At 36.8% G+C, this 26,156-nt stretch overlaps 1 long non-coding RNA gene across 1 annotated transcript in view; it reads right to left on the bottom strand.

Moving 5' to 3' along the window:
- Positions 1-26,156, bottom strand: part of LOC133056709 (uncharacterized) — a 418,882-nt gene that overhangs the window by 373,234 nt on the left and 19,492 nt on the right. Inside the window, exon 2 of the long non-coding RNA XR_009692885.1 lies at positions 16,530-16,741. This is a non-coding gene — a long non-coding RNA (uncharacterized LOC133056709). The remainder of the gene's footprint in view (positions 1-16,529; positions 16,742-26,156) is intronic.

The raw sequence follows: 26,156 nt of genomic DNA, 5'->3' as shown, positions 1-26,156 counted from the left end.
AAAAAAAAAAAATCCACAGCAGCATAACTTTCAAAGGGATTTTTCCCTAGAAGAAAAAAATCATTAATAGGAATTAATTTGCCCTGAGTCAATCCCAGGATAAACTGTCATTTTTCAGTATATAAAAATGTGCTTTATCTCAACCTAGGAATTTGGGTTGGCAGGATTTTTTCTTAACCAGGGCCCTATAGGCCTGGGGTTATCCCAGTAATTAAGATACTTCTGAGGAAAAAAAGAAGAGAAGTGATAATTAAGTTTCTATTGAGAGTAAGAGCAGAATTAAAAGCACTTTAGCTGACGTAAGCCACAGCAAACTTGATACAAGAGTTTTCCTCCAAAGGCAAATCTGCAACCCAGTCTCTTAAAAGGAGTAAGACAGGTAGATTACAGATACAGATCCACACCTGTTCATTTGAAGAGAGCATTCTTTTCTGTTCATTCCAGTGAAACAGTATTAAGATGGGAAAGTGCAAATGCAATCTGTTCAACATCTGAGCTTAAGAACTGTTAATTTTATAAATAGATATAATTCCTTTCACCTGGACTCAGTAGCCAAAGTCAAAAAGCTTGATCCAGTAATTAAGCAATGGCTTAAAATAAATATCTGTGATCTTTGTTTCTCCTTTTAAAATATATATTCCTTTGTTTTCCTTCTTCTTCCTCCTCTTAGTCCTCCTTCCTCTTCCTGCACTGCTGTGGTTACCCCTTGCCCCTCCCTTCCCCTCTCCCTCCAAGGATGTCAAAGGAGAAATAGATATGAGGGAAATTACATAGACTATAGCATCATTTCCAGTAGTCATGTATGGAAGTGAGAGCTGGACGAGAAAGAAGGTCAAAGAATTGATGCTTCTGAACTGTAGTGTTACAGAAGACCCGTGAGAATCCCTTGGACTGCAAGGAGATCCAACCAGTCCATTCTAAAGGAAATCAACTCTGAATATTCATTGGAAGGACTGATGCTGAAGCTGAAACTCCAATACTTTGGCCACCTGATGCAAAGAGCTGACTCATTAGAAAAGACCCTAATGTGGGAAAGATTGAAGGCAGGAGGAGAAGACGGTGACAGAGGACGAGATGGTTGGATGACACCTCTGATTCAATGGACATGGGTTTGAGCAAGCTCTGGGAGACGGACAGAGCAAGGTCTGGGAGAAGGACAGAGAAAGTTGGCATACTGCAGTCCATGGGGTCGCAGAGTCAGACATGACAGCGTGACTGAACAACAATCATCATTTCCTGTTTCTGTGGTCCCAAGCGTTCCTTGGCTAATGGCAGCATAACTCTAATTTTTACCATCATGTTCATATGCCCACTGTGTATGCTATTCTGCTATTTTTCTTACAAGGGTAACAATAAGTACCCATCCTAAATCCAGGATGATGTCATCTTGAAATCCTTAACTTAAATAGGATCTGCAAAGATCCTATTTCCAAATAAGGTCACGTTCACAGATACTGGGGTGTTAAGACTTAGACATATTTTCTTTCCCATGTCAGTGGGGAGACACACAATTCACACAAAACAGAGTAATAACAAAATATTAAAAGATAAAGCTTTTCTAAATGCTATATGCTATATTACTAGTTATGTTTCTATTTCTCCCTGTGAGAGTTCTCATATCTCAAAGATCAGTAGCTACATTAAACAGAATCTGCTTGAGAGAAGCACTTTGTATACACTTCACTGGCAGGTTCGAGGAGGAAAAAATATGGATAGAGCAGGGAAACAAAATCCCTAAGCTTAGATGTTCTTCTTATCGATTGATACAGAAAGTATACACTGATACATTCTTAGCAATCTCAGAAATCAAATATACATGGGTACACTTTCAGAAATAAACACTGATTGATTGATATTTATACTTTATATATTCCCACATTAATCTGCAAAGAATTTCAAAGATCTTACAAAAATAAATTCACACAATAAGGTCAGGGGAAGAAAATTAAAACAAAAATCAGAACATGGGATGTTTGAATATAATTAGAAAGTCAATAAAGGGGAAAACTAGTGTGCTGATGGTACATGTGTTTGGTCTTATTTATGACCATAATTACCATATGCTTATATTTGAATAGTGAATTAGCACTCAGATTTCTAGCAGTGAAAAGAGAGAAGCAGCATAATTGGTTATTAAACTTCTAAATATAGAGAAGAAAACACTAGTTTCTCCTATCATATAGTTATATGTGATTAGAACAATATAGAGAGGCACAGAATAAATTTTTCGGACTTTTTTCCCATAGAAAAAGAAAAATAATTTATTCCAAAAGATGGAAGAAATAAGAAATTCATCCTGGAAATGCACTTTGGTATAATCTTTCGGGATGGATCTTCCCTATGACCTTGCCCTCATATTGACTGTCCCACCCAGAGTCTCATTAACAGTTCTCAAACACTTCTCTGATTCCTAAGTTGTAAGCAGACAGGAGCCATCTTCACATCCACAGGTTCCAGGAAGAAAGTGATGTATTTCTCAGAACAGCACATTTTTTTTTTTTTTTTTTTTTCATCTCAGAGGAGTACATAAACATTTCAAGGAGTCAGCACAGTTTAGGCTGAATAGGCACATAACTCAAAAGTATAAAAAAAGTGACAGGAAAAAAATATCACATTGCAGAATAATATTCAAAGGTGATGTAATCATTTAAGGCAGCTGGTAGTCAAAAAGGTGAGTCAAAGAAGGTGGTCTGGGTATGGAGACAGTTTTGCACCTAGAGGAATTTTCTTTATCACCTCAATCACTGGGCAATGGAGAGAAAATCTTGTTCCCGAAGGCCAATGATGCTTGTGGTACCAGAGAGTTTCATTTTTCAACTGTGGTCCAAAGAGAGGCTTGAGATGGGCAAGAACTGAAGTCAGTCAAAAGAGATAACAGCAAACAGATCACCAATATGGTAAAACTAATGACCTGATGGGGACCTTTAGGAATGAACAAGGAAGCCTTTGAGGCTTCAGAATATACTCCTCTCAGTGAGGATACCATGAGGCCCTGATTAACCAGGCTGCCACAGGAGAGGCCAGCCTCTGTCCTACTGCCTTGCTTTGGTGAATTTTTCAAAAATCTAAAAGTGAAAACAGTTATATAACATGTCAGGCTTTTCCAACCTAAGTTTATAAAGGCAAAGGAACAGTGTTAAAATCCAATTAAGAGAAAGAAGGTGAATCTAAACAGAACTAAGGTAATTTTGTCAGGCTTAATCCAATTTGATTGAATCATCTAGAGGAAAATGTGACTTTGTATCTTTCCAACTCCTTCATAAACAGATTTTTTATCTTTTTGGCCTTTGGACGGTATTGTCTTGAGACACTAGTACTCTCCAATGAAGGCAGTAAGGTCTACTAGTGTATTAGCTTCTTTCTGCTGCTGTAACAAAATACCACAAATTCAGATTTACTATTTAACAATTTTTTTAGGTGGTAGGTTGCGGTGGGTATGGGTATCTCATCGCTTCAGAAGTCAAGTGGGCTAGGCTAAGGCCTCTGCTTCGTCTTACAAGGTAGGGGTCTAGGGGTCAGCAGGGCGACAGCCCCTCCTGGGGGCCCTGGGTGAGAATCCATTCCCTGGTTTTTGCAGGGAAGGCACAATGCAGTTTCAAGCAGCTGTAGGGTTATTTGTCACTGTGTTTGTTCTCTATTTCTGGAAGCCACTTCCTTGACTCAAGGCCGTCTTCGTCTTTAAGAACGGTCCTTCTCTGCCTCTATTTCTACCTTGTCTGCTTATAAAGGCACATGTGACTACATTGGCCACAACTGACAGCCCAGGATACTCCTTAAAATCAGCTGGTTAGCAACTTTAATTCCACATGCAAAGCTCCCTTGATCACATAAGGAAACATTCACAGGGGATGAAGACCACAGGGACCAAAATTCTGCGTATCACACTAATCTCATATATTTGGCTGAATGATAGAGCTTATGCTCTAGGAATCAGGTGAGTAGAAGATGAGCTTGTAAACTTTCATGGAAAACTGAAAAATTTAATCTGGTCTCCTTCAAAAGTCTGTGACAAACAGAATAGCAAAAACCAAAGCCAAAATTTCTCTTTTAAGATTTTTCTTTTTCTTTCTTCCTCTTTTTTTCTTTCTTTCTTCCCTTTTATTTTATTTTTGGTCCAAAGCAACATGTGACTAATCACTTGAGTTCCTCAAATTTTACTCAGTGGTACATGACTAATACGAGTTTAGCTTGGAAATTTTTTAACGTCATGTTACTAGTCAACCATAACAACCCTAGGAAAGCATTAAAAATAGTCAACTTGCTTTTAAATTCAATTGCTTTTAAAAATAGTCAATTTTAGCAACATGGCTTTCCACACTCCCATCAAACTGAATTAGCTACAGTATGACTAATAATATGCCTTATATAAGTTTGAAATCAATTGAACTTCGGTAAATAGTTGTTAAAAGTTGATATGTAAACTTCAGAATAATCAACATCTAATCAGTATTAAGCTAATGTTTTTGAGAGCATCCACTATTTCATACTGGCTCTTTACTAAGGCATTAAATTGTTCAACATTCTTTGCAAATATTTTAATGACCACATAAATCCCTCCAATGGTATTATATTACTTTCTTATCCAGTCCTTTATTTGTGTCCATTTTAAATTGTTTCTTTTTTTATTTCCAAGTGGAGGTTATATTAAATTTCATTTTCTAGAATTGAGTTTTTTCCCCTCTTAATATTTTGCATTCTTTGCCAATGCTACATTTGAAGATATGAAATTACTAATTCCAAATGGAATTCAAGAGACTTTCTAGTTGTTTCTCAAAAATAGATCAATCAATATTATCACCAGTGATGTAGGAGAATCATCAATTTCACTCTATTGTACCAATATAACATTTTTGTGAAGTTGCTAATCTTGAAAAAAAAAAAAAAGCATCTTTATTTAAATATGTGAAACCTCATATAAGTTTCCACTCTTTAAGCTTGCTTTCATGTATCTCTCTCTCTCTCGAAATCAGTATTCTGAGAATAGAGCTAAGAATAAATAGTTTCCTTGGGGAATTATATATAAATAACTGCCCTAAGCTAAAAATAGTTATACAACCCAAAGGAAGTTGGTCAATTCAGGCTTCTTAGAAATGACTAAATTAAACAATGTTTGTCACAGCCTGAATTTTTAAGTTATTCTTTATATATAAAGAGATATTTTTTCTATCCAAACCATAATCTACACAATGATTTTGGAAAGAATGAGATAATGTCTCTAAAAAGCCTTTGATTTATATGATGGAAATAATTACATAAAAGGATGCTATTATTTTGTTTTAAATTTAGCTGACATAAAATTACCTAAGGATTTCTTTTTCATCTGCTTGATTTATGCCTAATAAAACTAACTTCTTTTCCACTTGCTTTATTCCTGTCAAAAATCATAAAATATCTAAAGAATAACTTTTGTAATAACATAGGCAAAAATAAAAATATTGCCTTTTCATTAACTCATTCATGCATATATTCATGCATATATACATTTATTTAATATATAAACACAAATAGATTAACAACTATAAAGTATTAAATAAATATTTTTGAATTATATTTAAACTGTTACTATTAGTATACTCATCACTCATTTCTACAGAGTCAATCATGGGCCATTTTGACTGAGCAATCCCAGTGACAGAAGAGAAGAGGAGTATAGGTTGTCCCATTTCCCCTCTGCCTTCCCTTCTTTAGTTGACTTCCCAGGTCTCCTACACTCCACAGTCCTAGTCCCGTCATATCCCAGAAATAAGAAGAGGAGAATCCCGCAGAGGGGATTGGCCAGGAGAACCAGGACATGCAGGACAAAGAAGGTATTCTCCCTGAGAGAGCTGAGGTGGCAAAGTGAAGTGAAGTCACTCAATTGTGTCCGACTCTTTGTGACCCCATGGACTGTAAGCCTGCCACACTCCTCTGTCCATGGGATTTCCCAGGCAAGAATACTGGAGTAGGTTGCCATTCCCTCCTCCAGGGGATCTTCTTGACCCAGGGATTGAACCCAGGTCTCCCACATTGCAGATGGATTCCTTACTGTTTGAGCCACCATAACATTGAATAGGAAATGTAAAAATAATTAAAACGAAGAGCTAAGAATACTGACTAAATATCTCACTCAGCTATCCCCCAGACACCTCCCTCTGGTGCCAGATACCAGAATAGTCACAATTTCTAGTCCTGGCCAAAACCACTGCAGAATCACTTATGAGGCCACAGTCTACCCCATTAATTTTATTGACTAAAAAGTGAGTATTTACCTTGTTCCAAATACTATTTTAAGCACTTTGAATACAGCATTGAACACAACAGAGAAGGTCCCTACACCTGACACCATTCTAATGTTGAAGCTATGTGAAAACAAGTAAATAAAGAAACAAGGGAATTTCAGTGAGTGGGAAATATCATTAAAATAATAGTATATGTATATATGTTCAGGAAAGGCAACATTTGGACTGGGACCTAAGTGATAAAAGGGATTCAACCAAATAAAAATATTGCAGATGAGAATTCTAGGGAATAAGCACAGCAAGTACAAGTAAGTAGTCCAAGCTTGATGGATTAAATGAACAGATTTAATGCTGGTGGGACCAGATAGATGTAGAAGTGAAAAGTGGCACAATCAGGGGAACTAAATAGGAAGGGGATGATGTTACCTGTCAATTTCAGGAAGTTTAGAACCTATTCAACAATAAAAGTGATTGAACCTCAGGGGATGGAATTAAACAAAGGGATGATCCAATTTGATCTGGTGCTGCAGTGAGGAAATTATAAGAGGAGAATACTGTGGCTATTCCAATTTATCTAGCTCTTATGACATGCCATGTACTATCTTAATGACTTTATATATATTTTTTTTTTCAATCAGTACTTGAAATAACACAAGGAGATGGGTATTAGTAATTCCATTTATATTCTAGGAAACTGAGGCTCAAAGACAGTAAAAAAAAGGAAGCCCACCTAGCTAGTAAGTAGTGAAACCAACATTTCAATGCTACTTAATCAGCAGCTATTCCATAGATTCAAATTTTAAAACTATGAGATTAAGCAAGTATAGAAGTTATATATGACAGAAATATTAAAGAAAGGATGCATTTAAGGTGTGATTTCAAAAAATATTAAGGTGACTTTGGCTAGTAGTACCCATAATACTTCAGTTCTGGCCTCAGTCAAAACTATTTCACTCATAATGCCTTTAAGAGGAATATTTGTAGGAGAGAGACAGAATAAGTTGTTGTTCACTAGACTGTTTTCTGAAATCCTAATGAAAGACTTGAGAAAGCAAGATTGGGCAGTACAAAGTTTGTAACCACGTATCAAAGTTAATCACACTCTTCTGCCTGGAGACAGAGAGTAAGCCAAAGCCATTTCCTGGTTCCAGTCCTTAGAGCTGCCTGTGTTAGGCCTGTTAAAGTAAACACTTTGTAGGAGCCTCACTGGACTTCACAGGAGGAAAAGCGAGACTAGAGATTATGCCCATGTGCACTCTTTCATTTTCTTTGAAAACTGTACTCTTATATAATGTGGTTGAGTCACGTGGCACTTCTTCAGGGTGGAGGCAGTTGTGTATAATGCTGACTCAGCAGTGGAGTTTGGGTGAAACTTGAAATTCCCTTTTATAAAGGACACTTTGTAGGTTGAGTGGAAGTTGCTCAGTCATGTCCAACTCTTGTGCAACCCCATACAGTCCAGGCCAGAATACTGGAGTGGGTAGCCTTTCCCTTCTTCAGAGGATCTTTCCAACCCAGGGATCAAACCCAGGTCTCCTGCATTGTAGGTGGATTCCTTAGCAGCTGAGCCACAAGGGAAGCCCAAGAATACTGGAGTGGGTAGCCTATCCCTTCTCCAGGGGATCTTCCAGATGCAGGAATTTAACTGGGGTCTCTGCATTGCAAACAGATTCTTTACCAACTGAACTATCAGGGAAATCCTTGTAGATGCTGCACATTAACATTGAATACTCCAAGATCCTTGCATTAAAGACACTTCTTTAACTTTTTAAACCCATCTTTATCACTCCCCACTCCAAGTTATTTTTTTAAATGGGAATTTTTTTTTCTACATGGCACCTATTAAAATTCTGTAAGGCAGTACCGTGTACCCCCATTGAGAAATCAATGAGGTTGATTTGGATCACTGAGAACAAAACCTACAGTTTTGTTTCTTGAGATTAAAAGTAATTCAGGTTTAATAATGCCTTCTCCAGTTAGTGCCAACTTTGGACAAAAAGATAGATCCTAAGGTTTTGCCTTCCCAGAATAAAGTTATTTGTTGATGTTGACTGAGAAATTGGATGAACTCTAATTCAATGGCCAGAATTTACTGTCTTGAGTAAGGGTTAGGAAGAAACAGAAGGAGTGTGGTCACTGTCACACTTCTGTCATAAGAGCCCGAAGTGGTTTTTCGTTTGGGATGTGAAGTAACTCCTCAGAGAACTGGGGAGAAGCAATCATAAGCCCAGGGAAGATGAAAAGCAGTGAGCTCGCCCCAAACTTAGGATGGAGCAATGGACACCAGTGAAAACAAAATGTGTGACATTCTAACAATATATAAACATTGAATTACAATAAACTCCTTACACCATATGGATTCCTAACAGGGTTTTACATTACAGCTTTGTAAACAGAAGTGTAATTCTTGAATTTCCCTTCTAGAAGTATACCACATGGCACCTTCTGATATTTGTATCTAGAAACATCCTAACATTGACACAGTACTTTCAGTTTCAAGTCCTCTTATGTCACTTAAATATTGATATTCAAAATTTACATTTAAAACATCAAAAAAAAATAGGAAATGTTTTTCTGTCTGAGAATAAATATAAAGAACAAAGAACAATTTAGAGGAGACTCTGGATTTGCACTAAAAGCTCAAATTTTATTTATTTTCCTTTTGGAGAGTCTTTTTTTTTTCCAAAATAAAGATAGTAAGCTTATAAGCATCTTACTAAAGATAAACACAAAAAATAAAATTTCTCTGAAAAACATTTCTCTGTTCATACTCTCGCCATCCTCATTTCTCTATCCTTCTCTTTGATAACAAAGTAATATGTCAAGTATACTCCTATGACACCAAAGTGTAGGTTGAGATCTGCTTTGATTATAATTTGCCAACAGTTTCTGTCAAAGTACAGGGTAAATGGCTTTCAACAAAATAATCTGCAGTATTCCTTGCACTGGAGTTTAATGTTATTTGTTGACCATTTTGCAAACTGCTGTGGCAATTCTTGACTTATGACATGTATTATTCTTGGAATAATATATAAATGTACTACTCAATGCAGTCCATTTTATTTAGGTCTTCTAGATCCAACACAGCTTTTTTGAAATGAGGGGAATATCTTTATTCTCAAAAGTACCATATTTAAACAAAACCTGCCACATATATGCCTTCCATAGCATAACTCCTATGGTGATTTTGATTTTGATATATTTATTTTCTGTAGCATCCTCTCTATATCTATACATGTATATGCATATATGGCTCAGTTGGTTAAGAATCTGCCTGCAATGCAGGAGACCCAGGTTTGACTCCTGGGTCAGGAAGATGGGGAAGATCCCGTGGAAAAGGAAATGGCAACTTTCTCCAATATTCTTGCCTAGAGAATCCCATGGGTAGAGAAACCTGGCCATGGGGTCACAAGAGTCGGACACGACTTAGTAACCAAACCACCACCACCACAGATCAATAGATATATGCATACTTATATATGTTTATAAATATACATATATTTTTCTCAGAAAGTAACTGAATTTACCTTTTGTGATGATTTTTTTTCAAGAGGTAGTTACAGTGCAACTATTAAGCAACCACTACATGTAAGTATTGTTTGAGATACTGAAGGCCAACAAAAAAGCATGTGGATATGTTAAGTGAATTGATCTTTAATAAAACACTTACAAACCTTAAGTGCTATATGTGAGGGAAAAAAAAACTCTCAAATTAAGAATTTTCATTGTAGTTAAATACAAAAAATTAAAAATGATGCCAGAGGAGTAACAGTAGCAATAGATTTCTAAAAGAAGACAGGAGTCATTTTTATTTATATTCCTATCTAAATATTTGAGAGCTTTCCACATTAAAATGAGGTTTCAGGGTGGGCCAAAACAAAACAAAACAAAAAATAGCCAAACGCTGCCGAACGTGATCAAAATAGCATATCTTTCTATATTAGGAAATGGTCTTGAACATTTGCTTATACTAAGAAGTCGATTATAGTTTGGAGTTTACATTAGTTGTGCAACCAGAAAGTGGTGGAATTTTCAAGCTGCAAAGCTATGAAAAAGCTGAGTGCAATGATGAGCTATAAAGGGCATTGTATGAGAAAAGAAACAGACCCTAAACCCTGGCAGCTTTGCTCCTTTGGGATAAGCCTTGAGCTAACACAATGAAACCATGAGTTTAACGCCTGTGGAGGTCTGTTAATTTTTCTACACTCCATAGACATAAATTGTCTCCCTTTCCTCCAGCCAGTCATTTCATAAACCTCTGCTATTGGTCACAATGGTAACCAGACAAGTAAAATTCTGTAAACCTAGAAAAATACTGATAGATCAGTAACAATATTATTTTGCACAAAGGACATAACCATATTATTTTTCTACTATATATTTTCTTCTGTTTACAAAGAATATCAGGATAGAGTCTGGAAAAATACTGCTGATATTTGAAATTCTACATGTATATTTTTTTTACTTTTACAAATATTGTATTTGTTCTCCCATTTTATTTTGCACAAATAGTTTTGGTTTTTGTTGTAGCTTTTCATAGTAAGAATATAAGAAATTTTATAAAGGAATTCTTGCTTTAATATTATTCATATATTAAAAGTAAACATGCATGGGGTGTGTTTCTTCACTGTACTGTATGCTCTAGGATTAAATCAAACAGTACTGTCTTCCTCACACTTTTGAAAACAACACTTAAAAAAGCATTAATTCATTCAGCTGATAGTTATTAATTAGGTCCCTCCAATTTCAGAGATTTAACTGGTTTCTGATTATTTGCAATAAGCCTAGACAGGCATAGATTTTTGTCTTCAAAGACCTTATAGGCTAATTGGTAAGATATTTAAATAAAATAAAACCTATAAATAGAGTCATAATGTAGAATAGTTAAAAATACAGCAAAGGAAGGACTTGGATGGTATGTGATAAAGATAGAATATTTTGATATGCAGTCTTCCTCTTTACATAAGTTTCATTAAATCTGGATAAGCACAAACCCAGTTACAGCATAACAGTATTACAAACACTCAGGAAGATGATATATTCCATGTGCCTCTTGATTGTTTCAAATTAAAGCTTTTGAAAAATTAAAGATGATCAAATATTAATATCGTGTTGGCATCTATTCTGAAATTTCTAAGGGTACAGAACAAAGCACAGGCTTCCTGAGGAATCTAAACTTCACGTTACAGCAGAGAACTGCATGGACTTCCTGTTCGCATTCAAACACAGCTAAGGTGTCACTTGGAATCTGTAAAGCTTTATTGTCTGAGTCTTTCTTACCTGAGGGACCACTTATCTGCCTTCCACAAAGCAAACTTCGGAACAGTTCTGCTGACAGCTCCCTGCTGCAGTGTGAGGGGCTGATGAGGCAGCATCACTCCTGGCAAATCGCTTCAACACCAGCGCTCCTGTTATCACTGCCATTATGACCCAACCCATATTCACAAATGTAAGAAGACACAGCTAAACAAAGAAGCCCTTCCTTTGCTGTGTTTTCAGCTATCCTACATTATGGCTCTAGAGCCATACACCTGTAAACAAAGAAAGAAATTTTCATTCAGTTTTATCTTTAAGAGATATCATCTCTCTTGTCTCTGGGCACTGATATATAGTAAGTATATGCAATATTATTTATTGGAATATATTACCTAAATAATTTGAGAAGCTTTAAATAGTTATCCCCCCCAAAAAAAAATAACCCTCAAAACAAAGTACTACAGAAATAGGCCAAGGATCAATTCATACCAGTCCTAGAAGATAAATGTGTAATGCTGTCACCTCAGAAATCATTATAACAAGATGCTTTCAGTAACAGCTAAAAAAAACTAATTTAAGTAGTGTAAGTAACTCTAATGAGATTACTCTACATTTTTAAATACCTAAAAATACTGACCCTAACCAAATGCTGTTCTAATGAATCTGAAAAACTGAACAGAGAATTCTCAAGTTACAATTTAAAAATTATATTATTTGATAAAGTTGCCTCAAGTATTTCACGTCAGTTTCACAAACATGAAGGAAGTCAACACTTTTTTAAAAAGTAATAGAGAAATTGACATGTGTGCTTAGTCGCTCAGTCGTGTACAATTCTTTGCGACCCCATGAACTACAGCGTGCCAGGCTCCTCTGTCCATTGGGATTCTCAGGCAAGAATACTGGAGTGGGTTGCCATGCCCTCCTCCAGGGAATCTTTTCAGTCCAGGGATCAAACCCAGGTCTGCTGCATTGCAGATGGATTCTTGGCTGTCTGAGCCACCAGGGAAGCCCAGAAATTGGCAAAGATGTGTTTTTTCTTCCAATTTTGTGATTTCTTTCTATTAAGCCACTGTGTCTTTCTGTGTTTGCTATCACAAATAAAATTATGGGTATACACACAACACTTCCAAAATCTAATCAAGTTACTTTAATTAAAAAAAATATATATATATATATATGTCCATAACAAACAGCAAAAATATCATTCCTATGCCCTTTCAGATACTGAGAAACTGGATATTATGGTACATATGTATATTACAATGTTCTAACCAACTCTAATTATTTTTCTGTCTACAATTTCAGTGATTCTCAGGATGCTAGCTCATGACTATCCTCATCGTCCACTTTCTAGAACTCACATTAGTGCTGTGCATACTGGGCTGTTCTTTTCTTTCACTTAAGTAAACACTAGTTTCAATGTGGAGTAACTAAAGTTTCAGGACTACAAAAAAAAATGTCAGGTTTGGTTTTGTAGGAAGATTTACCTCTCTACTTAATTACTTCTACCATCTACGCTATCTCTCTTGAACACAATCAATTTATTTCATGTCCACGGTTATTGCTTTCAGTACAGTGAAGCATGACAGAGTAGAATGCAATGCTAGGAACAAAATGTAAAGGAGGTCAGACAACTAAAGAATATAAATGACAGGTGGGCATGCTTAGAAGTTGTGCAATGATATTTGTATTTGAGTACTGCTGGTTCAATACATGACTTGGCTGTGCCCATAAAAATTATTAACTCTCATTTTCAATTTGTCTATCTGTTTAGAATGCTGTTTAAGAAACAAATAAAAATTTTTGCCAAAGGGAAAATAATTCTATTACTGAGAGGCTGCATATATGGCATCATAATTGCTGCTTCAAAGTTGGAGGGGAGATCTGGTATTCTTTGTTCTGCTCTGCGCTAACAGGTTGGTTAGGTACAAAAGACTGGCAGGAATCACCACATACAACATGGCTCATCACAGTCAGATTATAAAAATTAAGGGGCACCATCCCAGGACTAAATGAACTGAAAAGATATTCTAACACTTTAGGAAGATAGAGCTGTTGCCAACATATCACTTTTTTTTTTCCTTAACACTCACAACATTTTATATTGGGGTACAGCTGATTAACAATGTTTCGGTAGTTTCAGGTGAAGAGAGCCAAAAATGGGGGAATTCTGTTCCGTGGTCATTACAACTATTGAGATTCTTAAAAATGATTAATTAAAATAGTGATAATAGTAACACTGACATGCACTGTGAATGTTGCTCTTTCCATCTTCATTTTACTGATGTGGAAGCTGAGGTGCAGTGGAGTTAAGTTACTTACCCAGACATACAAAGCTAACAGGAGACAGACCCAAGATTTACACACAGGGAGTCTTGAGTCTGGGTCCTTTTACATTATACTATTTTGAAGACTGGAAAATCCCATGGAGAGAGAAGCCTGGAGGGCTACAGTCCATGGGGTCACAAAGAGTTGGACACGACTGAGCACAGAACATAATCAAGATTGGAGAGAGTGATAAATGCTAGATTCAAGAGAGATTTGTAAACAGGACTGAGCAAAACTGGTCACTAAAAGGATGCATTAAGTGAGGGAAAACCAGAAGCTAGATATATAGATGTGGGAATCATCAGCATATACTGTGTAACTAATGCTATGGAAAAGGAAGTGGGAACATGTGTAGATTAGAAAAACACTACATCTAAAAATGGTACCCTAGGAAGCCCCTAGATTTAAAGTATGTGGGAAGAAAAGGAGCCTATAATTGCGATTAATGCAGAAATTAGTACTGTCACAGATACAAAAGTGGGAACAGATTTTAAGTAGGGTGCTATCAAGAGAACCAAATTCTAGAGAAAGTAATAAACACACAGCAAAAGCTGCCCATTGATTTTTTAATAATAGGAGGTCACTGGTGACTAGGGAAAGATTGATTTCTAGGTGGCAGAGACATAATTTAATTAAGTCTTAATTTGATCTAGCATAGAAATGCTGAGCTGAATGAAGCACACGCTGGTACTCTCAAGAGCCTTCTCCAACATTACAGTTCAAAAGACTCTTGAGAGTACTGTGGACAGCTAGGAGACCAAACCAGTCAATCCTAAAAGAAGTCAACCATGAATATTCATTGGAAGGACTGATGCTGAAGCTAAAGCTCCAACATTTTGACCACCTGATGCAAAGAGCCAACTCACAGGAAAAGACCCTGATGCTGGGAAAGATAGAGGGCAGGAGGACAAGGGGGAAAAAAGAGGATACGATTTTTGGATGGCATCATTGATTCAATGGACATGAATTTGAGCAAACTCCAGGAGATGGTGAAGGACAGGGAAGTCTGGAGTGCTGTAGTCCATGGGGTCACAAAGAGTTGGATGCAACTGAGCAACTAAACAACAAGCACAGACTGGACCCTGAATCTTATGATATATATATCTTGGAGAGCAGTAGGCTAGGAACATACAAATGTACTCACATTTATGCTAAAAACAGACATCACCTAAGAAAGGAAATTAAGAGATTTATTGGGAGAAAGAGAGAAGGAAGAACCAAGAGAAAGAAGGAAAGGGTACAGTAAATGATGTTTTGAAAAAGAAGGCAGACATAGATCCAAAAAGTAGAAAATAACTGGTAAAGGATGATACACTGAAGGAGCTGAAGGAACCATGACACCAGAATTATCTGAGAGACTTGTATTGCTCGAATTTAACTGTATGGGATTGGTCACACTGTGTCTCTTCTCGTGGAGATTCATCACTTTTGAAAAGTAACTTCCTTTCCTTTTCAGTCTTCAGACTCTGTCACTTTGATGTCTCCACACAAGGTCTGTACTGACAGATATTTTTGTGCAGAAAATAGCGCTAATTTTCCTTTCTATATATAAGTGTGTGAATGTATATGATGATAAAGATTTGAATCAAGAAAGTGAGGGTTAGGCGCTACTTTTTTTTTTTCCTTAATACATCCTTTAAAAACAATAATGACTTGAAGTCTGTTTCCATAGTTTATGATGGTTTGAGCGATGCTGTTTTCTAAATGCTCAAATTTGGTATGCAGCTTTACGACAGGAAGTTGGCCTCCAGAGCAAGAATGTATGTAAACAAAGAAATGTGGCTCGCAGGAAGGTTTAGTTAAATCAAATCCCGGAGGCTGCTCCCACTCTGAGCTTCTTGCTGTATCTTGATTATTTGCAGATGCTTCACATGAAGCTAGAGATGAAACCCAATAGTTAACCTCCCTAAAACTCCCAAAAGCTGTTCACAGTAAGCTCAGAGTGTCAACCAGCTAAACCAAACAATGGGAAGGAAGGAAGAAACTTAATGCCATCCTGCTTCAAGATGCAGGAAGTACTTTTTTCTCCCTCGGGAATCCAGCTTCACTATTGAACTTTGGAAAGCGAGAAGCAAAAAGTCAAATAATACAACTGCCTGGAATTATCACCCCAAATATGAAGGGTTAAAAGTTATAGTTGTTTGGTCCTTTGACATGATTATAAAATCACATGCCTGCTGAGCTTCAAATGCTATTGTCTTGCCAGAAGTGCATAGCTCTTCCTTTCTTGGCTGTAAAAATGCTAAGATGCCAAGGGCTACAAATTGTCTTATATAAAGCCACGGAAACTTTATAGAATAAAATAGATGGAGAAGGGAAAAAGAAAAAGAGGAGGCATTACTGTCTTAGAAAGTCTGTCTGCATGAGTAAAAGATTTCCTGATTCCTGCCATGCTATCTAATCCAAAGATGTAACCCAATTCTTCTGGAAACTAGGGGCTGCTTTTTTTTTCCCTGAGCAATTAGGGAAAGTGGCAAGAAGGCAAATCGGGTATGACGTTCTTGGAAATCTGCTGGCTGTAATGCTTTCTGCTAGTGGAACAGTAGAGAAATGAACTGAGAAAGGCCTTGCAGAGGGAGTCATTGTCAAGGACCACCACATTCCTCTCCCAGCAGTTCCCATTTCCCAAAGAATATGGGAGATGGAGCCTGCAGGTGCCCACAGGTCCAAACAGACTCAGCTGGGCTTGGAGGTTTTACTGAGATTTCACCGCTGGAAACCACTTACCTCCTGGGGTTCTATTGGAGAGCGCAGACTCTCAGGGAATTACGAGTGCCTCAGGGCAACGCTCTTAAGCGAGTTACCATCCATCGGCACTGACGCTGTGGATAAAGTGCTGGAACAGTGGGCATGCGCAGTGCCTTGGGAGGCAGTCAGGAGGATGGCAGCTGTCACGTGAGTACGGATCTGTGTTTGCATTCTCTTCCACGCACCAGTACCTGAAAAGCCAGCATCATGAAAAGTGAGTAAGAAGTAGTACAAGAGCCACATGAAACCCCCTTGTGTAGTAGCCATTAGAACTTCAGCTTATACTCACCTGGGGGTAAGGAAAGAATTTTGTTAGAAAATGAAATAAAGTTTTAAATAAGGATGAGTCATATAGACCAAGAGGAGACTAAATAAGTGAAAGCAGCTGAAAAACAATGAAATTGGGCCAAAGAATTGTAACAAATGTGACTTTTAGCCAGCAAGAATATGAGCCTCAATTTTACAAAGATGTGGGCAGACACTGAACAAAATAAACTGGTTTCATGTTTACGACTTGGTCATTTAAGATTGCTCAACAAACTCATTATATATGATAGTTCAGTTTTGGAGTGAATATATTTGATTTAAATGATTATGGAATCTCATTTTCACATTTCCTACTTATTGACACTGAAAATAGTGAGCTCTTTATTCACAGATAGGTAGTCCATTTCTAAGTCTCGATATTTCCTGAACCTTTTGAGGAAAAAAGATGGATATTATTTTTTAAAGAAAACCTGTTGCCTTTCTTACTGTTAAAATATTCAAAACCTCCCAAGTCTTTGGGATTATTGACAGCTATGACCTCTAACTCTACCACATGTAAATTTACTTCAGTTTCCATGAACAGTTGCCTGGTACATGCACACACAAACACACACTCTCATCTCACAGATGTACACAGGTTTAATTCTAGCTCTATTTCATACTGTTATGGTCTTTATATTGCAATGAGGGGAAGACACACTTGGCATCATGTCAGTTGACTGTCGTAAGAAGTGGTCTGACCTGGCTTCAGGTACCTTTTCTCAATGAAGAAAAAACTTATCACAAGAAGCTTGACAGTTACTACTTCCTCATTGAGAAATATGAAAAATGGTGAATTATTATATTCATATGAAAAAGAGCTAATGAGACTGAACAGAACTACTGAGTTAAAGTTTTAACCCCAAAACACACCATGTTGAAACTGAGACATAGGGAGAAATTACTTTGCTGGGTCATCCAGTTAGCTGCAAATTAGATTCTCCTATTTTTTCACCTTCTTCCATCTTTTAGCCACCATATCATCTCTCTTAGGGCTTTATACTGGTTTTGGATATTTAAGAAGTGCAGGAGGCACTCTGAGAAAAGAATAGTATGATGTTAAATATATAGAAATTGAGAAGGTGGAATTATAATTTATAGTGACTTCAGTGGGAGAGGGTTCACCCTGGGGCACCCTGGGAAAAGCACCTGGAGAAATAGAATTTAAACCTAAGGATCACTCCCTAAATATAATTTAAGAAAGAAGCTAGAGTCACTGTGAATTCTTGAAAAACGTTTTTCCCTGGAATCAGTAATGTGACAGCAGGCATTCTAAGTCTGGAGGCTGGAGCTTCATTGAACAGTGAAGACTAGAAATGCTATTTGGGTCATCAGCATAGAGGAAATATTTAGAGCTATGAAAATTTATGAACTCTCCAAGGGCGTGAACTTAAAAGGTCACTGGTAAATACAGAGTCTTGGAGAAATTTAGACATATGGGCCAGTAAGAGGAAGAGAAGAAATCAAAAGAGATAACTTAGGAAAAAAATGTTGGAAAGGGATTCAGTTTCACAGAGTATCAGTGTAACACATAAAGAAGCAACTTCAGGGAGGAAGTCATCTGTTAAGCAGAAAAGAAGAACTAAAATAGATATTTGAATATTGTAAAAAGGAAAGTCTGAGTTTCCAGACTCTATTTTCAGTAAACAGTTTTCCAATCACTTTAAAGACTTCAATAAAGAAAAGAATAAATTAATAATTTAACCGTTATGGAGCAACTACTATGTGCTAGGCATATTCCATTGATGCTTTTCATATTATTTATGACCAACACCTTGGAACACTCATTCAGCCTTAACTTTTAATGGCATGTTTATCTCTAGTAAGTGTAAACACTCCTATTCAAGTTATTCGGTAATACTGTGATCTCTTTGGATTATTTGGCGTAGCAGACCCTTAGACAAAATTATCATATAAGATTTTTATCTTTAGGACTATATTTTGGCTCCAGTTGGAAAAAACGTACTTAAAGCTCTTTTATGAAACTCCTGTTAATTACTTGGAAGGACAATCATTGTGGCTTTAAATGAGAAAGTTTTTCATTTTATATTTTATTTCATTTTATATTTATAGTAAATTTCAGAATAAGAACCTTTTCTGTCTCCTGTAATTTCATATTCGGTTTGGTAAGATATGACAGGCTAGTAGGATAAGTACCAAGAATATCCCTTTAACCCCTGGAGCAAATACCTCTATGTAATGGATGCTTCTTAACCTCTAGGTCAGTGTTCTCAAGAGACACCAAAATTATTTCAGAAAGGAAAGGATAGGAACAAGGTTTGAGATCATACAGAAAGGAGAATTTTAATATAACTAAAATTATTTTACTAAAACTGTCTTCCAATCCAGACTTTATGAGACTTAGGCCAGGTTTCCATGCTTAGGGATGTTCAATTCATTTATTTATTCCACAAATAGTTATTAAGCAACTACTCTAATGACAGAAAGTGAAGAGGAACGAAAGAGACTCTTGATGAGGGTGAAAGAGGAGAGTGAAAAAGCTGGCTTAAAACTCAACATTCAAATAACTAAAATCACGGTATCCAGCCCCATCAATTCATTGCAAATAGAAGCAGAAAAAGTGGAAGCAGGGACAGACTTTATTTTCCTAGGCTCCAAAATCACTGCAGACAATGACTGCAGCCATGAAATTAAAAGATGCTTGCTCCTTGGAAGCAAACCCAGACTGCATACTAAAAAGCAGATTTATCACTTTGCTGACAAAGGTTCATTTAGTCAAAGCTATGGTTTTTCCAGTAGTCATGTAAGGATATGAGAGTTGGACCCTAAAAAGAAGGCTGGGTGCTGACTTAATGCTTTTGAATTCTGGTGCTAGAGAAGACTCTTGACAGTCACTTGGACTGCAAGGAGATCAAACTGGTCAGTCCTAAGGGAAATCAACCCTGAATATTCATTGGAAGGACTGATACTAAAACTGAAGCTCCAATATTTTGGCCACCTGATGAAAGAGCCGACTCTTTGGAAAAGACCCGGATGCTGGGAAAGATTGAAGGCAAAAGGAGAAGGGGGTGTCAGAGGATGAGATTGTTGGACAGCATCACCTACTCAATGAACATGAATCTGAGCAAACTCCAGCAGATAGTGAAGGACAGGGGAGCCTGGCATTCTGCAATCCATGGGGTCACAAGAGTTCGACAGGATTTAGCCACTGAACAGCAACCACACACACACACAAAAAAAATCTAGGTGGTAGGTGATGGAGCTAAAGCAAAAAACAAGAAAGATGAGGTTACTGTGTGTTTGTCTTATTTTCTAATATATAGAGTTATATAAGGGCTTCCCTGGTAGCTCACTGGTACAGAATCCACCTGCATTGTAGGAGATGCAAAAACATGAGTTTGATCCCTGGGTCAGTAAGATACCCTGGAGGAAATGTCAACCCACTCAAGTAATCTTGCCTGGAAAATCCCATGGACAGAGGAGCCTGGTGGGTTACAGTCCATAGGGTCACAAAAGAGTCAGACATGACTAAGAGACTAAATAACAAGTGTTACATAATAAATGAGTAATTAGTGTTGGGTATTCTGATATACTGTAAAGAAAAATAAAAATGAGGAGGAAAAAAGTGAAGAAGTATGCATATGAGGGATGGAGCTAGGTGATGACTTACTATATACATGGAAACGGATATCGAAGCTGGACCTCACTTAAGAAAGTGAGTAATGCAACTACCTATAGGAAAGACGTTCCATAGGGAAGAAATACAAAAGCACTGCCCAGCAAGAGGATAAATTAGGGGCATGTCTGAGAAACAAGAGATAGGGATAAATATAGCTAGAGAGGTATCATTTTTAAATTATCAGATCATTAGGGGTTGGTCATTAATTGGGTTTTTATTCTAAGGGAGATGGAAAAACACCCTAGGGTTTTACACAAGGAAGTGATACTATCTGATTTTATCTCTTAAAAGTCAGATACCTACCCTGTGTAACATGAAGTGAAATGGGACAGGAGGGAAAGGAGAGGAATCCATTAAAGAGGCTGCTACAGATGTACAGAAGAGAATAAAGTGGACCAAGAAGGTAGTTTATAAAGGACATAAGTGGTCCAAGTAAAGCTGCACAATATAATCAGTAGTAAGTTGAAAGTGCAAGCCTTCTTTCTTTTTTTTTGAGCAGATTTTATTACAAATAAGATAACAGTTCTTACTTAAGTGTGGTGGTGATTGAACCAAAGCAAAAAAAAGAGCTATAATAAAAAAAATTTAAAAAGAGCCATAATCATGTGAGTATCAGTCAATGGAAAGAAAACCAGTTATTAAAAAAGGTAAAACAGTTTCCTTACTCTGATTCTAATCAGATAAAAATCACAGGGATTCAGATGATGAAAAAAACAAAAGTAGTACCAGAACTTCTGGATTTTACAAACCTTAAATAAAGGACTAACATTGTCATTTCCTCTTTTATTCATCAACTAAACATATTTTTAAAACAATAGCAGAATAAACAAAACAAAAATACAACCCACAGAATGGGAGAAAATATTTGCAAATGAAATGACTGATAAGGGATTAATCTCTAAAATATACAAACAGCTCATGCAACTCAATATCAAAAAAACCAACAACCCAATCAAAAAATGAGCAGAAGATCTAAATAGACATTTTTCCAAAGAAGAAATACAGAGGCACATGAAAACATGCTTAATATTGCTAATTATCAGAGAAATGCAAATCAAAACTACAATGATGGGTCACTTCACACTGGTCAGAATGACTATCATCAAAAAAGCTACAAACAATAAATGCTGGAGAGGGTGTGGAGAAAAGGGAAGCCTCTTACACTGTTGGTGGGAATGTAAATTGATATAGCCACTATGGAGAACAGTAAGGAGGTTCCTTAAAAAAACATAAATAGAGCTACCATATGATCTAGCAGTCCTGCTTCTGGGCATATATCAAGAGAAAACCATAATTCAAAAATATACATGCATCTCTATGTCTGCTGCAGCATTATTTACAATAGCCAGGACATGGAAACAACTGAAATGTCCACTGATGGAGGAATGGATAAAGAAGTGGTATTTATACACAGCGGAATGTTATTCAATCATAGAAAGAATGGAATAATGCCATTTGAAGTGACATGGATGGACCTAGAATGAAGTAAGTCAGAGAAAGACAAATATATGATATTGCTTATATGTGGAATCTTAAAAAATGGTACAAATGAACCTATTTACAAAACAGAGACAGTCACAGATGTAGAAAACAGATTTATGGCTATCAAGGGAGAGAGGAATAAACTGGGAGATTGGAATTGACATATACAGACATCCTAAGGGAGATCAGGTAAGTCCTGGGTGTTTATTGGAAGGACTGATGCTGAAGCTGAAACTCCAATACTTTGGCCACCTCATGCGAAGAATTGACTCATTGGAAAAGACCCTGATGCTGGGAGGGATTGGGAGCAGAAGGAGAAGGGGACGACAGAGGATGAGATGGCTGGATGGCATCACCGACTTGATGGACATGAGTTTGAGTAGACTCTGGGAGTTGGTGATGGACAGGGAGGCCTGGCGTACTACAGTTCATGGGGTCGAAAGTCTCGGACATGACTGAGCGACTGAACTGAACTGATAGATAAAATAAATAAAAAGGACTTATACAGCATAGGGAACTCCACTCAGTACTCTTTAATGACCTATATGGGAACAGAATCTAAAAAGGGGGGGGGGGGGATATATGTATATGTATAACTGATTCACTTTGCTATATAGCAGAAACACAATGTTATAAATCAACTATACTCCAGTAAAAATTAATTAAAAAATAACAAAAAAATAGCAAAAATATCATCTCTTCTAATGTTCATTTAATCACATTTTACCTTTATTACAAACTTGATTAACTATTTCTTGCTATTCATTGGCATTCAATGACAAAATTTCATTGAAAAACGAAAGCTTCATGAATAGGCGGCCAACACTATCATATCTTCTAAAGAGTGACAACAGATTTCAAGATTACGTAGTATAATATTAATTTTGAAGTCACTTTAGTACTTGCAGTGTAACTCAGTTTTGTTTTTATACCATTTTATACCAATATTAGGGTTGCCAGATAAAATACATCTATTAAATTTCAATTTCAGACAAATAATTTTTTAGTATAATGTGTTTCAAACATTTCATAGGATATACTTACAGTAAAAAAATATTTGTAATTAACTTGAAATTGAAATTTAAGTAAATGTTCATGACTTCCCTGGTGGCTCAGATGGTAAAGTGTCTGCTTACAGTGTGGGAGACCTAGGTTTGATCCCTGGGTCGGGAAGATCCTCTGGAGAAAGAAATGGCAAACCACTCCAGTACTCTTGCCTGGAAAATCCCATGGATGGAGGAGTCTGGTGAGCTACAGTCCATGGGGTCACAAACAGTTGGACACAACTGAGTGACTAAACTTTCTACATTTTCATTTGTCAAATCTTTCAACCCTGATCCAAATTCCTTCCAGAAGTTTCTGTGTACATTTTCCTTTGTATTTTACACTGAAATACCTACTATTAAAATGTATGTATATTATCACCAAGAATATCATTGGTACATAGTAATTTTCAGACTTCTAAATAAGCATTTTTTAGTTCCTATACCAATCTGTTTCCTTATAAGCATTTTTAGTTATAAAAAATGCAGCTTATGTGCTAAAATAGAAATACTATAACTTCTAATAACTGTCTAATAACTGTCAGTGAAAGGTGCAATGCTCATGATATTGATATGTAAATATATGTATTGACTCATTTGAGGTAAAGAGCTTAAAGGAAAAGCATCCTTAATTCTTTTTTTTTTTTAAGGAAATTTATCGCCTTCAATAGTTTGATCGAGCTTGTAAATGCAATAATACATTCTCTTTCTTCTTGGATTCTATGTACATATCATATACCTCCTGCAAGGCATGAAGTGACTAGATGAATATAAATAATTGGGATGAAGTGAGTTTTCCTCACTTGTGTACACATGATTGTCCTGCTACTGCCCTTGGTATTGCTTTGACTATTTTGCTTCCTTCCATTAAATGCTAATACAATGTATCTTTTGGTGGTATTTCTAGCTAATGGATAGCAAGAGACTTATGATCCTTATAAAGAAATGTTTCCAATCCAAACCTACATCTGCTTTTTTTATGTCTCAATCTGTTTGCTATTTTTTAATGGCATCTTGGATGAACTTTATATACAGGCAATCTATACTTCCACTGAAGCTTTTTAAAGGGATTTTTTTTTTTTTTTGTAGGAAAGAAGAAAGACCATTCTTTAAATTATACTTTTCATCAATCCGAAATAGGCAGTGAGTCTGGACGTCTTTGAAAAGAGAGATACACAGAGTAAGGAAATGAGAGAGAGACCTTGTTTCCTTGTAATTTGCAAATGTAATTATCCCGAACATGGAGGAGGAAGCTGAAGCAGCTGGCATGGATTTTGACAACCACATTTAAATTGTTTATAAGAAACCCTCTCCAGTAAGCATGGGTGTTCCAGATGCAAGGAGAGACTGTGGTGTTTGAGATCTCAGAGAGAAAAACAAAAACCAAAAATCTGGGTATGCTCGGGGAGTGTGTGGTAGGATACAAAGCCATTTATAAACAGAATGACCATCAGACAAGTCAAGGCGGGGCCTCTTGACCAAGCACTGAGTCTTTGTACCACTTTCAAGATGTGGAACTCCCATTTCAAACTAATTAGAAGGAACTCCATAGAGAAAAGGCCCAAATAGAGCAACTCAAAAAGAAAACAGTAGGGACTTACCTGGCAGTCCAATAGTTAAGACACTGCACTCCCAATGCAGGGTGCCCGGATTCCTGGTCACCAAACTAGATCCCATGTGTCTAAACTAATGAGCCTCCATGCCCCCAAGTAACCTGACCGTATGATGCAAGGAAAATCCGGCACAGCCAAAAACACAAAAAAGCAGTAATATACACATTTCCAATATTCTTATTCAGGATTGCAGTAAGACAGTAAAGGAGTTTTATGCAAGTAATGCTCTCTAGAATCTCAACGCCAACATGAAAAATTCATGCTTCTAATCCTCCAGAATAAATAGCTTTTGATTTGAAAGGTAAAGACTGTAATTTATGGCTTTGTAGTACAACAGATTTAGTATGTTTCTATACCACCTTTGCCATTTGAGGAACTTCTGATTTCCCAGTTCAGATTTTCCTGAAGAAATAGAAGACTATGAAGAAGAAAATGTATTATGAGGCAAGGTTGTGCAGTAGAGCAGGCCACACTGGGGCTTCCAGGCACTCATTCATGTATGCATTGCATGTATATGTTGAGTATCTACTCCAGACAAGACCCATTAACAGAAGTTGGTGATGTCACACCTGCCTCTGTGGAGTTCTTCATCTTAGGGCTGAACAGGAGTGGGTCCAGTTCACAGACTGTGTGACCTTGTGCAATTTCAATTTACTCAACTTCAGCCTGTTTCTCCCACTAAAAATAACAACACCAAAACAGATATACAACCTTTACCTCAGGTAATGTTTATCTTTTTTCAGTTTTCAAATATCAACTCTATTAGGATGTACTTTTCACCCAATAAAATTCAGGGCTTTTTTGTGAGGACCTTTGACAAACGGATACAGTACCATAACCACCAGCATCAGTGTGATTTAGAACATTTGCATAGTGGTAAAGAATCCACTTGCCAATGCAGGAGACCCAGGTTCGATCCCTGGTTCGGGAGGATCCCTTGGAATAGGAAATGGCAACCCACTCCAGTATTCTTGCCTGAAAAATTCCACGGACAGAGGAGCCTGGTGGACTATAGTCCATGGAGTCACAAAGAGTTGGACATGACTAACCACACACACACACACACGAAGTTCAGCTGGGTCACTCTGCAGCCTTCCCCTCTCGAAAGCCCAGCCCCTGACAAACTCAGATCTTCCTCTTGTATCCGATCACTACAGCTTTGTCTTTTAAGATTTCATGAATAAAAGCAACCATACATCACATTCTCTTTAGTGTCTGGCTTCTTTTACTTAGTAGAACTTTTAGAATTACTGTTGTTTGGGGTATCAATATTATTTCATCATATGGACCTTATGTGTTGTTTAGATAATTAAGAGTTTATAGTAGAGGCTGGTGAGAAGCTCCTGATTTATAGAAGTCATTGCATGTGTGGCAACTATTAAATTATTAAATAATTCTGACTCAGACTTTATTTTCTGTTGAGACATAAGGAATAATATCACATTCAAGAAATAATCATTTTGGCTAATGCCCAGAGGCTCCAGTTATAAATATAAGAAGAAACTGGAAAATTTAGATATCA

This window comes from Dama dama, chromosome 5, assembly GCF_033118175.1.
Source record: "Dama dama isolate Ldn47 chromosome 5, ASM3311817v1, whole genome shotgun sequence".
Taxonomy (NCBI): domain Eukaryota; kingdom Metazoa; phylum Chordata; class Mammalia; order Artiodactyla; family Cervidae; genus Dama; species Dama dama.
Note: the sequence above shows the minus strand (reverse complement) of the source record. Positions and strands in the feature narration are given on the sequence as shown.